The 14768-nt window shown below is 38.7% G+C and overlaps 1 protein-coding gene across 2 annotated transcripts in view; it reads left to right on the forward strand.

The window, feature by feature from the left end:
* The window catches only part of LOC139941481 (kiSS-1 receptor-like), a 127189-nt gene that overhangs the window by 48181 nt on the left and 64240 nt on the right, over positions 1 to 14768 (forward strand). The window contains exons 1-2 of one of the 2 annotated variants that reach the window (XM_071938009.1): positions 9079 to 9217; positions 9312 to 9372. The gene's annotated coding sequence lies outside the window, so the exon portion shown is untranslated. Of the gene's footprint in view, positions 1 to 9078; positions 9218 to 9311; positions 9373 to 14768 lie in introns of those variants that run through there. The other variant, XM_071938008.1, reaches the window with a different exon arrangement.

Here is a 14768-nt window from a genome sequence, read left to right on the forward strand (position 1 = left end):
AAACCGTCCGGCGGACATTATTGTAGATGCAATATGCAGTAATGTCCTCCGGATAGTATTGCACAGAGGAAATAATTGCATGCGACACCGGCGTGGTGTTCTTATTATTAGTATTTTTTATTTTCTTCAGATAACAAATAAATAACAAAGTAACTACTCGTGATAGGAAGAAACTTTCTATCATAACTCTCAATCGAATTATTTACTTTTTTACATAGAAATATATAACCCCCTTCCTGGATCGACAGCCATGAAGTTCTTCGTCCTTCATTCTTGGGTATTGGCTATCCCGTACAAGGCACATTTTTTTTTAGTTGGATATTTGTAGTTTGTACATACCTTGTTTGATACGTATGCTGACAGGTAAATCGAGGTTGTTATTGTCGCCATGGTCTGATACAATTAATTGGTTGGATTCAAAAATAGCGAAACAGGTGGTCGGTGATCTCTCTCTGAATCCATTGTAATGAACCAATACTCTTTGTGCTGGTAGCTTGATCAAAATTTCCAGAATTGTACACATTTTCATTTGACAATATGCCAACTACAAAAACTGTGTCTCTGCCGCTTTCACGTTTCGTACTTTGGCTGCCGATATGGTATTGTACAAGCAAACCAGTCAATACTTTGAAGGTTTGTTGAGTTGTCTAAAATAGTTTGATGTATTTTTATATCACCGGTATAGTAAGTTGATACGTAGAACACCTATAAAGCATTGAAAATTTTAGTAGCTTCTCTGTTGTAAGAGTTCGGCATGTTATTGCCGACCGGTCAAGGTGTCTGGATCCAAGCAGAGTGTGGGTTCGAATCCCGGTCACGCCACCACACGGAAGGCTTTATGAAAAGTTGGGAAGGTAGTGTAGTCTGCTAAACCAACCAGACTCCCAGTGGATTTTACCTATGCCTACACTCTAAAAGCTCCCGGGTCAAAATTGACCCGGATTTGGGTCCCGGGGGCCTGACTCATTTGTGGGTCAGTTTGACCCTGAATACGTGTCAATATGACCCGGAATCCATGTCACTGTGACCAAAAAATTTCGTGTCACTGTGACCAGACATTTTGTAAAAAGCGGGGATTTTGACTCGGATTTCGGGACAAATTTACACGGATTCCAGGTCAAACTTACCCAGAAATTTGTCTGGCCCCCTGGGACCCAAATCCGGGTCAATTCTGACCCGGGAGTTTTTAGAGTGTACATCCTTATGGACTGTGAAGGGGTAATCCCGTCTCAGTCCAATGAGTAGGTGGCGTAGTGTCCTTGGTGACATTTTCTTTTGGTTTGTTGGTCTAAATCAGTAATTGTTGCCCTCACCTTAAAGTGGCCGTCCGTGGCATTGTAATACTAGGCGACCCCTCTCACGCAAAACAGCAACATGCTTGAGTTACACAGCCACTTTGACATAGGCGGATTGCGTGGTCAGTAAAGGTGATTGTATTAATTTGACACTTCTAATTGATAATAACTATACCCAATTTCTTAAAAGTATATGTAATCAATATCTTGTTTTGTTGCAGTGCTAATGCATATAAACAGATCACTTTTCAAAATATAAGGTATAATTGAATAACAGGGATCATGTGGTCATCATTCAATTCAATTCAATTCAATTCAATTCAATGTTACATTTATGTCCGTACTCGCAATACGAAAAGTCAGAATCAAAGTAATATGGACACAAACAAAGTAGTGCATTACAAGCAAGCAGTAAACATGACCAATGATAACGACACTTACAGTAAAAAAGAGGCTGTCAAATAAACCGAGGATTGTGGGGAACAGTCCTACATGTAGAAAAAATAAACCGAATTTGTCAAAGAGATACTATCGTAGATTGATCTTGTGCAATGTTTGGTTTTATCAGAAACTGTCATGTTAACTGTTTTTTTTTCTCAAATCCTTGGTTTCCCAAATCCTTAAAGCCAATCTGGATACGAGAGAGTTGAAGGTTTCCGTTTTAAAGGCAGTGGCCACTATTGGTAATTGTCAAAGACTAGCCTTCACAGTTGGTATGTCTCAACATATGCATAAAATAACAAACCTGTGAAAATTTGAGCTCAATTGGTCATCGAACTTGCGAGATAATAATGAAAGAAAAGACCCACACGTCACACGAAGTTGTGTGCGTTTAGATGGTTGATTTCGAGACCTCAAGTTCTAAATCTGAGGTCTCGAAATCAAATTCGTGGAAAATTACTTCTTTCTCGAAAACTATGTTACTTCAGTGGGAGCCATTTCTCACAATGTTTTATACCACCAATCTCTCCCCATTACTAGTCAAAAAAAAGGTTTTAATCAAATAATTATTTTGAGTAATTGCCAATTGTGTCCACTGCCTTTAACAGGCGATACATACAGATGGTCAGGCCTTCGTACATACATATGTACAACAAGTAGGGTGGATGGACTTAGCTTTCGATCCAAACCGGACCGTTTCCAAAGTACATACAAAATATTTCAACTTGAAGCAAAACAGAGAGGCAACGGATTCAGGGTCCAGAAAAAGCGGGAAAATTTTTGCAAATCAACGTCTGATTAAGAAGGGAACCCCCCCCCCCCCCAATAAAAAAAAACAAACAAAAAAAAAAACGGTGGCTTTGATGCGTATACATGGAACGATGGATGAGTAGCGACATGGCTTTCGTTTTGTACCCGAACTGGACCCGTCTTAAGAAGCCTACTAAACCAGGTACAAACATATACTTAATCCATTATATGCGAATCGAAAAAAACAATGCCGTAAGTTTAAAGAGCAAAGCTGAACCGCTCAGTTGTTAAATCAGTACAGCGTCACTGTCAATTACAAGGAGAATTGCTTTTTTGATCGACAAGAACACTCACTGCACTCTAACATTATTAAGATACTCCCATCTTTGATATATCCTAAAATATCTTACAGTATGTTACCCGAAACTTGCAGAATTTGTTTGACATTTAAGGGTTCAGACAGTCTATCGGAGTTTTGTTTTAATGAGATTGCGTCCTTTAATGCGTAACAAGGAGCCTTTGTGGACTTACATTTGATCTAGGGCTAGTGTGCAAACAAGCCTTTGCACATGCCATCATGATGGTTATCGTCCGAGAAGCTTACGCGTCGTAATCCTTCTTGCAAATTGCACGGAGGTTTTTAAAAACTAAGTTTACAGCTGTGGTAAAAGCATCAAAATGTTTTGCTTAATAGTCAGGCGGGGTACACGAGGATTTTAAGTCAAAAGCACAGCGATCTTAACATTGTATGCAACTTGTATGGTAGCCTGAACATCTGATGTAATACTTGGATGATTGTCAGGGGACCAGTCTACTGGTATGGTTGATTGATGGATGAAGTTTTCTTGAGACTTCGAAATCAAATTGAACGCTTGGTGGCAGCAGAGATACTGGTATACTTGTAAACAAATTCCGTCGGCCCTTTTAAAGATCACGATTTTGGCAAAGTCTCCGGCTAGGGATAGTCAGTTATATAGTCTTGGTTCCAAGACTTCCGAATAGATTAATTTCCAATACACCGTGATTTTTGTGTGAAGCAAGTTAAACAGACACAGTAAAAAAGGTTGATTTTATACCATTCAGGTCAGCCCTTTCACGAAACAGTGTACAGTTTTGTTACACTAGATTTAAACTATGAAATTTAACGCAGTAGTTCATTTGGGGCTAAATGTGTATGAATTTACTCCAATGAAATTGTGAAACAACATGACTATGTTGATCTGCAATACACATTGCAATTTTTTGTATCTCGAAGCCGTTTTAAATTCACCACTGATACTAATTAAACCGTGTTCCCCAAAACTTCATTAAGCCTTCTCGGTTGGAAAACCAAATGCAATTTTTTATAGTCACAATTCCCCAACCCCCCCCCCAAAAAAAATAAAATAAAAATAAATAAATAAATAAAATTGACGAACGAACAAATAAAAACCCCAATGAAGAAAACAAAAAAACATTTTTAAATAATATAAAGCATTAATTCATAACTATAACGGGTAAACCACAATGGGTTCGTCCCTAGCCAGTAGCAGTTGCCCTTTTCCAACAGCTGTTAAAACAAACTGTGTTTGCACCGTAGACATTCAGTCAAGTTGCCTTGTTGGTACTGACATGTGATCTTGTTATTTGAGAATATTTTTGCAATAACCTGAGGGAGGAATTCAATGAACGGGGGTACCAAATGTAGTCTTCAAAATCTATCTTTGGCCGCCACACAAAATGGTAAAACATCACCAATAAATCACCACTTTGTATAGTTGACGAACGTGCCCTAGCTTTAAGTAGATTAAACCAGTTCCCTACTTCCGTTGATTTAATTTTTAGCATTTGAGTCCTCCTAATGTTTGCTGCTGGCAACTTCAGTTTCAATTATAGGAAATGATTTTGTCGAATATTGCATTCAGAACGTTTCTTGCTTTGCTAGAAGCCGCTTTTGCTGGGAAGGATTCGCAAGCATTGTGAAGCAGACTTGTACTCACAACCGGCATTTTGTTGGTGTAAATTGGGAGACACGCTACACTATTTAAGGGTGCCTTCTTGTTTCACGGAATGTAATGTCTGTATTATATTCTATCCTACAGCATGAACAATCAAATCGAAGGATATACTAAGGTGTGATACTTCTATACGCAACATTTTGTTTTAATTGTGGCGATTAACTATGGGCACTCCCTAAACACAAGCTGGGGTGGATTTCACAAAGAGTTAGGACTAGTCTTATCTCGAGTTAGGACCAGTTACTCGTCCTAACTTAGGACTATCCATGCAATTTGTATATCTCCTAGGACTAGTCCTAAGTTAGGACTGGTCCTAACTCTTTGTGAAATCGACCCCTGTGCTTACTTGTTGTGCCCCCAATTTCCGGAATTTTAAGTTTCACTTTGCTAACATTGTATTTATATTGATTGAGGAATTGGAAATGAATGTTGTTGTACTACAACTATTACTGAACTAAATTACGGAACCGGATCATTACAAGTAAACCACATTATAAACTATTCAATTCAAAACGGGGATGGCAGCATGCTCTAAGGGCACAGAAAACCTTTGGTTTTCGGAAACGTTCGATTGTTTTAATCCTATGAATCTATTTGTACAAACAAAAGATTAACCTGCGGAAATTTAATTTCGAAACGTGTTCGCGTTTTCGAGATATCGCCGCAAATTCGAAACGAGTTAGGAAGAAGGAATCAACACACAACATGAGAACCACCCCAACTCATTTAGAGATAGTCATTACATGGTGTAACCGCAAATCTTTCTATATCGTATATCTACCATGCAAAGTTTCAAATCCTACTTAACACACAACCTGACGCGGTTAAGTAAATTTTTGGGGAATTAAATTGTTCAAAGTGAAACATTTCTCAAAATGTTCACTTGCAAAATCTGCTGTAAGCTTTTAGATTAAGGATCTTATTGGCATTAGCTTTAAGAGTGATTAGCAATGGTGAATTTTCTCTCTAGTGGTGAAGATAGTCAAATGACTGGAAACCCTCCATAATACTTAGAACTATAGGGTCTTTAAAACCGGTTTACTTAGAAAATGAATGTTTCTTTTCCTGCCGAACAAATGCTCTGAAGGCATCTTTTGATATAAAAAACACTAACCAGGAGCACCAAAATACGTTAAGCAATTTTGCGCAATCCACACAATTTGCACTAATGACCTTGTAGTTCTTAGCAGACGCTGTCTTGCGAATGTGAGTGGAATGATTGGAAACAGTATCGGGGTTCAACCGATTACTCCAAGCGAAATATAACGAGTCCAAAGTACAGTTCATTAATCATACTTTCCGCGAAAGCAAATGTGACATTGACACATTTCACTTTAAAAGGGTGCTGAGAAGTTTTATCACATTGGGTATCAATCACTTCGCATCAAAAAGCATTTCGCGCGCTCTATCTCCCGCCTCGGTTGTTCAAACAAACAACATTCCCCACACACTCTCTTTATTCTTTAAACCAGACATTATTCCCAGAGCCCAGAAGCATTCATTAAAAACTGATGTGAAAGGTTTCAATCCATCCGAGAGCACTTTTTTTATTGGTTGACTTCCAGCCAGTTTGTACGGTGCTCTATCAACTCCCAATCATTGTACGTCCGTAACACTCAGTATACAAATGCGGCTGGTTGAATTTGGAAGCGAGATCAGACGACTGTTGAAGATCCTAGTCACCATCTGTCTTCTTCTATTAATTATAGATAACACAAAAGGGCCAACCAAATAAAAAATATCAGTTGTCATTGTGTCATCGTGTATCTCAAATAAGATATATTAATTACCTGCTCTATTCTTGGAAGTATGTCATCATGAATTGTATCCCCTTTTGAAATAGAATTAGCTGCGGATTTAATTTGACTAAAAGTCGAAATGATTGATGCACTAATGTCGATGGGGACATTTCTTGTCAATGCTTGTATTCAATTAATACTTTGATTTACTTCTATATCTTATAAACCTGACAGAATGTCCAAGGGAAGCGGTCACTGCCGTATGAATATGTTCGTGTCTCGCATTTTCCGTTATCCCTCTATGAAATTCACTAAAAACTCTCATAAATAAACTGCTGTAATAAAAAAAAATAATAATAAATAAATAATAATCACTTGCAGTATGCATTTATTCGAAGTGTTTTCGGTTACTTGAATTTTGAATTTGTTTCCCTACTATTTCCATAGAGAACCAACGACCCACGTTCCATGCCCCGGATCACTGCCCACAGCCGTAATGAGTTTGGGAACATAGGCCCATGATATTCATGACTCTGCGGAATTAATTCATTTTCGACCATGATATGCATAATTTTTCCTGCATAATTCTGATAAGTACAAACAAGAAAAACTCATTCTATCAACGCTAGTGTGTAAAGACAAACCATTTGTACACATTGTTTGGTGACCATTTAACGAAAAACTTTTGCTTATTGTTAGTTATATTAATTAACAATGAAAGTGCTTGACTTCGTACTCAAGATCTGCAAAGAGTTTATACTCAATATTTAATTGTTGTACATTTTATGTCTTTGTAACTATAAAGTGTACCTGTGAATGTTGTGCACAACTATGTCAACTTCATAATTGGAACACATCCATATAGGCTTAAAAGCTACCCTATGACATACGCAACGTTAAATGCACTGAAAATAATTATTTGGTGTCGTCAAAACTAGTATTCCAATTATGTATCCCAATATATCATGCATACAAATCTCTGAAAATTGTGTTGCAAGAGAATAATGTGTGGTTTCAGAGGCCTACACGGCTTTAGGTATGGTCTTTAATGTCTGAGTAAGAAAGTTACCCCCAAAAATTACGTTACTTCGGGGTAGCCATTTCTCGCATTGTTTATTACTTATATCAACAGCTCTTCATCGCTCCTTACCAAGTTAGTTTTTGTATTTTGTTTCTGGAGTAATCACAAAAATAGTCCAAAGCCCTTAAAGGCAAATGAAACGTACATTATGCAGGAATACAGTTTCCGAAGGGCACTCTTTCCCGCGTGCAGAAAGCGGACGGATAAAGATTGAGGGTCGAAGCGCATTCCTTTGAGATCCTTTCTCTAAGGGGGTAACACTCTCTCTTCGGCATTTCAGGTTCGGGTAAACAGAATATCTGGTGGGAGCCGATCCTTCTCTTACGTCTGTTTGGTTTCATTCTATGTCTGAAAAACAACCATTGTGTGGCAGCGCCTTGAAGGCAAGCTCTCAATATTTGATGTTGAAATTAGCTTGCTCAAGATGGTATCGACTGTAGTCTCCTTAAAGGCACTATAGACATCTTTGGTAATTGCCAAAGACCTTGTGTTCTCACTTGGTATGTCACAACATGTATAAACTAACAAATCAATGAAAATTGTGACTCATTTGGTCATCAAGTTGAAATATTTGATTGATAAATACTAATCTCTTTCTCAAAAAGTACGTTACTCCAGAGGGAGCCAATTGTCACAATGAGTTAAACAATCAATTGTCCATTGCTCGTTACCAAGTAAGTTTTGTTAATGCTAACAATTATTTTGCGAAATTACCAAAAGTGTCCAATGCCTTTAACTTTTTGGAGTAGTATGGAATTTGTAATTGTATGCTAACAAATTTTTTTCAAAATTATTATAATAATACAAGTACTAATGGCTTCTGAGTTATTGCTAATAGTGTACAGTGCCTTTGGGAATGATCTTGAACACACTTGGTAAATGGTTGCAATGAGGCAAATATGACATATGACATAATGAATAGCATCAGGAAAACAAAAATATGTGGTTGAACATTTTGATTGATAGTAGTTACCATGAATTTACCTCTTCTTTAACAACCACAATATTTGTACCATGCACATCGGGGGGGGGGGGGGAAAGTTGTCACAGTATCTGATTATGAGTCTTTGCTCATCTGAACGTGTTTACAAAACACACGTATCATTGGAGACATCATCGCCTAAAGCGAGTTTCTTCTGGACCGCCCTTTTGTCCAACCCCCCCCCCCCCCCCTCCGAACATGTTTTCCTCCATCCCCTCCCACGACAGGAAATTCAGTATCAGTCGCAACTTGAAGCGAAATAATACAGCGTAAAATTGCAACAAATAAATTAAAGGGAATCGATACACACTAAAGGCCATGCAGTAGATGTACTCGGATACCTAATTTCACAATACATGTATGCGCTTAATTACATGCATATTTTGTTCAATCATTCATGGTAGAACACACTTAGTATAATTAGGTATTGTTTAAACCCGGAGTTTAGAATAATGATAGCACAAGGTTGATTCTCTTCCGGTTGCTGTGCCGCGAAATGTAGCGCCAGGGACAATCGACGAACTCGTGGGAAGCCTGTCCATGGTAACCGACTACAATCCGGTCGGCCTCACAACACTACAGCACGCACTTGCCGGCTCCCTGGTTGAACAGACTCTCAGGATTTCTCGGACGCTTATAGGAATTTTCGGGTTGAATACTATAATCTCGGAACATGGTTAAACGTACCTGGTGATTGATATCCATTTCAGCTAGGTCTACCCATCCACGTGTTAACAACCTGACTCAATCGTACGTCAAGCCATGCGCATTGCAAGCTACACCACCCAATTGCGATACAGATGCGTGCATCAGTTTATGACCAGGGTTTGACGAGCACATCGTGTCTCTACGATTTCTGACTCCAGCAACTAGAAGTACTATCGCGGATGATCGTTTTATTTGCACTTTGGGGTTGAACTCTGAGCATATTTGTACGTATCCATTTTGCGTTTTAATTTTCTGCAACTACATTCACTATACCTTGTTATGCCTTTGTTAAATTTGAATTTTTTTCCTTTTTTGCAGGAAAGTAACTGAACAGAAATCTATTTTCCTGGTTGGAAGGGTTTACAACAGGGAGGTGAAGGTAAGCTTTTAACACACTGCAGAAACAGTGGTGTTAAAATTGACACCATGGGTGTTGGCACATATAGATACCAAGATATAACCAAAATTAACCCCAAATGGTGTCAAGTTAACACCAGTTTAATTATATCGTCAGAAACTAGTGTTTCATTTCAACACCTTCGTATAAATTTCGATTCTTGTTGGGTATCTATATGTTGAAACACAACCATGGAGTAAAAATTAACACCGCAGTTTTTGCCGCTTGTCTTGATCTGTTTATTTAATTATCAGTGAATCGGTAAAACTTTCATGGTACATCGCACAAACCTTGCATTATTAATACTACACAGTAATTAAATTTCTTTCCCCAGAGTAGGCCGTTCCATACATCAAAACACAATATGATAAAATTCCACAATACAAATAATTTGCAGATCAGCTGCCCTTTAAATAGCTGTTGTAGAATTTATTTACACTCGATCCATTCTCCATTCCACTATTCGGTACACCAAACAACAAATACAAATAGGAAAACCCCGACTAGACTAAACGTTAAAGCCGCCCCTCGATTGACCTTTGTGTCTGAGACAAATAAGCTAGGCAGAGGGTATTGTTGCTAGTTGATAGCATGACTTGAATTATATTTAGAATGCAAATCTTTAACAAGTGCTTTCACGTTACTCTGCTGCATGACATGATAACCCATGATTTAGTGACGAGTGGTTTAGTTCATGAGTGTTGTAAAGGGTCTACATTACGTTTGGTAATGACTCTGAAAATAATGGCAATAACAACTAAGAAAGTATTGTTCGAAACTTTGCATGGTGTGGATAAATAATAATAAACTATACATAAATAGTAAACTTGCGGGTACAACAATGTGTAAATCTCTTAGGGTGAGTGTTGGCTCTGAATAGAGCCGGTTGTACGACAAAGAAGTACAACAGCTTTGACATGAAAAACTGTTTCCTTTGAAATTTTGCAGGTTATATCACTTTTTTAGAACCAACCAAACTCATTAGAGATATAGTCATTACATGGTGTTACCGTAAACTTTTCCATGTCGTATTTCCACAATGCAAAGTTTCAAATTCCAAATATCACTTTTTGTTCCTACTTATTTGAATATGAGAAACGTTACTGACAGTAGCGTTTCTCAGATTGTGATTCAAATCGAAGATTTTACTTCCCGTATTGACATAGCCACTCAAGGCTTCGGCTATACCTAAAAAACGCTACCAGTTTGAAATTGATTTTTTGACTGGTGAGTCTTACGGTATCTACAACTTACACAGGATTGTTACAAACAGTGGGTTTCAATTACCATTAGACCTTATGCACATGACGTCATTTCAGTAGGGCGCCCTCACTTAGAGGTCAAAAGGAGGTTGTTCATTGGCCAATCCTGTGCGCCGCGCGTACAAATCTGTGCGTTTCGATTGTTTCGTCACCTTTTTTCCATTAAGATGGCCGCTGGATGACGTCAATGCATAAGGTCTATACCAGTACACAAGACTTTTCAGATTTGATGGTGTTCGGTAGGTACCTACAGTCATGGTTACCAGGGAGACGAGGTAGTATCGGTGTTTGATAAGTACCATACTTCCAGTGACCCTTTGCTGTGGTTAACTACTAACATAAATGTGGAGTATCGGGTGATCTATTGAACGGATATAATTATCATGCACGGTTATAAGGGCAATGTATGGAGAAAAAAAAATGCTCTATTATTGTTGGAAGTTGACATGAATCATCGCAATCTAGCAACTATAGCGTGATAGTAAATGGGTGTGCTACACAGTGTATGTTGTGCATCTCTTGCGCACTAATGGAACTTGATATGAAACGTTGAAGTCTGACCTAATTGTATTTGTCTTCTTAATTCACATTATTATATTTGTTGTGTAGTTCCTTTACGTCTAAAAACAGTTAGTGGTTGGAAGCATACATATAACCGACCTAATTTATCCGGATGTTTGACGTTTCTATTCGTTTTGTGTTCGTGACACACTTTCTTTTAATGGAAATAACCCTACTATACGTTTTTAACTGTACACATGCTATTTTGAGCGCGCAATTTGTTCGCTTTGTTCCGACCATCCTCGAGCAACCTTTTATTAGGTTGTAACTAATCGAAATAAGTAACATAGAAACACAAAAATAATGCATAGTAAATTTAATAGGCGATTTAATATTTGGCAAGTCTCACTGCGATCGAATTCCTATACATATTTTGTCGTAATGCTATTGAGAGTGAAGTGGAATTAAGGCCTGGGATTCCTTTGTAATAGATCGGTATCAAATTGCTGGCTGCCCACAAGGGCGCGCGTATCACATTAAGATGTGTATATCACCTGTGATTTCACGCTCTAGGACTTTAAGCAGATAATAATCTGTGATCGTCAAGGTTACTCCGAGGCAAGAACATGCTGTCAGCAAATTCAAAACGGTATCAGAAAGATGCTAAGATGTAGATCGTAAGAATCAGAGAGAGAAGGAGAGCACGGTTTAAGATGGACAGAGATGGAGGGGTGAGGGTTTGAACCTGGGAGACACATACTTGTTCAAATCACGCCCGGGGAGTTCAGTTCACAGTCCGCCGCGTGCTCCTGTCTCGGCGATCAGACTGCGCCAAATCGCCCACATCGCTTGTAAGAGAGTGTGATAAGTTGTCCTCCTCGCAAACACGTTTACGACCAACCTGAAGCGATCGAAGTGTGAACGCCAACGGAGATGGTGTGGCTATAAACAACGTATGATGACAGGCTGTTGGCAGTGATGGGGGGGGGGGGGGGGGCGTTGTAGGGAGAAGTCTCTAGTGGTGTGTGCTCTCTTTCCTTGAGGTCGCCGTTTTGTCGAGCAAGACAGACGAAACCGTAGTCCGGTTGATTTATAGCATAACGTCTGCATAAAACCATGCAATTCGCATCATTAGTCGTAGTTTAACGTCTTGTTTCACGGCCTGATTGAATAATAGACGCTTACTTGAACGATTTGATTGCTGCAAGGTCAACCTAGAAAAACATCATTAGCAAATACATAAATTAAAACAGTGGTGAACAAAATCAAGCTGCGTTCGTTCAACCCCAGTAATGGCACTCATCCCCTTGTTTCTATTGCCTGCGTATTTTTCCTTCTGGCATTGGACTCGATGTTTATTCAATAATATCAATACACCAATTGGATCTGATTTGTTGACTAACTTAGTTCTAAATAAACACGCCACAGGTAAATCAAAACTTATTTTGTACTGTGATTTAAACAAAAGGGTCAGCATATCGCGAAGTCGATAATTTAAGAGTTATCTTGTAGGTTTAACGACTCTCTGTGTTTCAGCAAAATTGCTTTCAGACTTATCCTCTTTTTTGGTTCTAACATATCAACCAGTCGATGATTTAAAATTTTTTTTTTTTTTAGGTTTAGCAGTTTACAATCTCTGGCTTACAATTTAAATCGCTGTAGCACTTGATCTCTTTTTGGAGTTAACAGAATCAAGCGAGCGTAGTTTGTGGCCCCTAGGACCATATCAGGAAGGAATTCAAAATGTAGAGCATCGTATTGCCTCGCAAGGGTCGCATAGCTCAAACATTGTAACTGGCCAGAGGGGGAAAACCCAAGCAAAGGTCTCACGGGCCGTATACGGTGTGTACGGTGGTTTCTTTGAATCGGTTAATAATACTCACTAAACAAACACTAACCCTATTAAGTCATGACACTACATGACAAGGAAAATAAGATACGAGTTTAGAGACGAAGAAAAGCAAAACTAGGTTTGAAGTGTTTGTAAAAAGTACAACACTAGGTGTTCTGGTTGTATGGTAGCCTGTAGCACGTTAACTTCAATACATTTTGTTAGTACACAAAGATCTAAATTTAAGTAAACATATATTCTCTCTTCTTTGCTTCATTTATATGTGCCGTAAAAGGGTCGCCCTGGGCGATATATTTTGTACCACAAAGCAATTCCGGTAGTGTTGGCAGGACGTGAGGGTATCAACATTCCGATTATGTTTCTTTGTTCTGCTTCCATTGTTCTCTCATCATGCGCATTGTTTTCTTTGGAGAAGAAAATCTGTTCGTTATCGACTTGACCCTCCCATAACCTTCCGTCATAATAAGTGATGGCCAATGACTTCAGGCGTATAATGTTGCAGGCACGAGTTACTGTTTTCACCTTATATCCGGGGATTTTTAAAGGAACACGTTGCCTTTGATCGATCGAATTGGACTTTGAAAAGCGTTTGTAACCCTTTGTTATAAAATGCATATGATTAAACATTATATTTTAAATGTAGAATATATTGATCCACACAAGTATAACTCGAAATTGCGTGGTTTTCATTTTATCTCGTTGACTAGTACGGTCGGACATTAAAATATGGATTGTTGACTCCCATAATGGCCGACTGTGTTAGTTCGCAAAGTAAAAATAAAACCTCGCATTTTCGATAAAAATGTGTGTGGATCATTGTATTCTACTTGTGAAACATCTTTTCAACCATAACAAACGGTTACAAACGCTTTACAAAAATCAACTCGACCGATCCAAGGCAACGTGCTCCTTTAATGCAACAACCGAAATGCTAAAAATCAATAAACAACTTTAAAGGCACCTGGAAACAGGATTTTTTTTCTTTTAAACATAAGAGTATATGTTTATTAACAATGAAACAAATTTTGAGTAATTGTTTGTCACGATTTATATGTTAAAAAAATTAAATAAGTGACTGGGGTTGACTCCGCCTACCCCTTTTGTGACGTAGGAAAAGGATGACTTTGCCTCGATCAAACATAGACCCCCCTCGATGCGTAGATAAACATACGTGCAAAAGTACATGTAATTCTAAGACGTGACTGAGTTTGTACGCTGCGAAAAAGGTTTTTTTTTCTGGCATTTTTCCTGCAATGCCGACCAGGTGTATTGCTGCTGGATGCAGCAAAACAACTAAAGATGGGGTCAGTCTTCATCTGTTTCCTGCAGATCCCAAGTATAGGCGGTTGTGGGCTGCGAAAGTCAGATTAACTTTTTCAGCGCTGCAGCAAACACTTAGAGCCGTCGTGCTTCGAATCCTGGATACACAACTCATTTGACATGACGAGAAGAGCCATTCTTAAACACGACGCCGTCCCAAAAAATTGTCTAGCTAGTGGGAAGTGAAGAAGGTATCTGAAAGACGTGACGAACTCAGGGGAGCATTTGCTAAACGTGAAAAAATTCGGGTAAGTTTGAACTTTGAGGGTATGTTTTTAGCTTTTGCCAAGTGACACGATTTGTTGTGGGTACCGCATGCGATTCACCGTACGTGCAGGTCCTATGTGACCGTCCGCCCATTATACAGCAGCTATAGTGCGTGCGTGCAGTCTGCTCCGTGGCCGTATTTCTATAATAATACATAGGCAGACCCACATCTTACA

This window comes from Asterias amurensis, chromosome 9 (genome assembly GCF_032118995.1).
Source record: "Asterias amurensis chromosome 9, ASM3211899v1".
Classification (NCBI taxonomy): domain Eukaryota; kingdom Metazoa; phylum Echinodermata; class Asteroidea; order Forcipulatida; family Asteriidae; genus Asterias; species Asterias amurensis.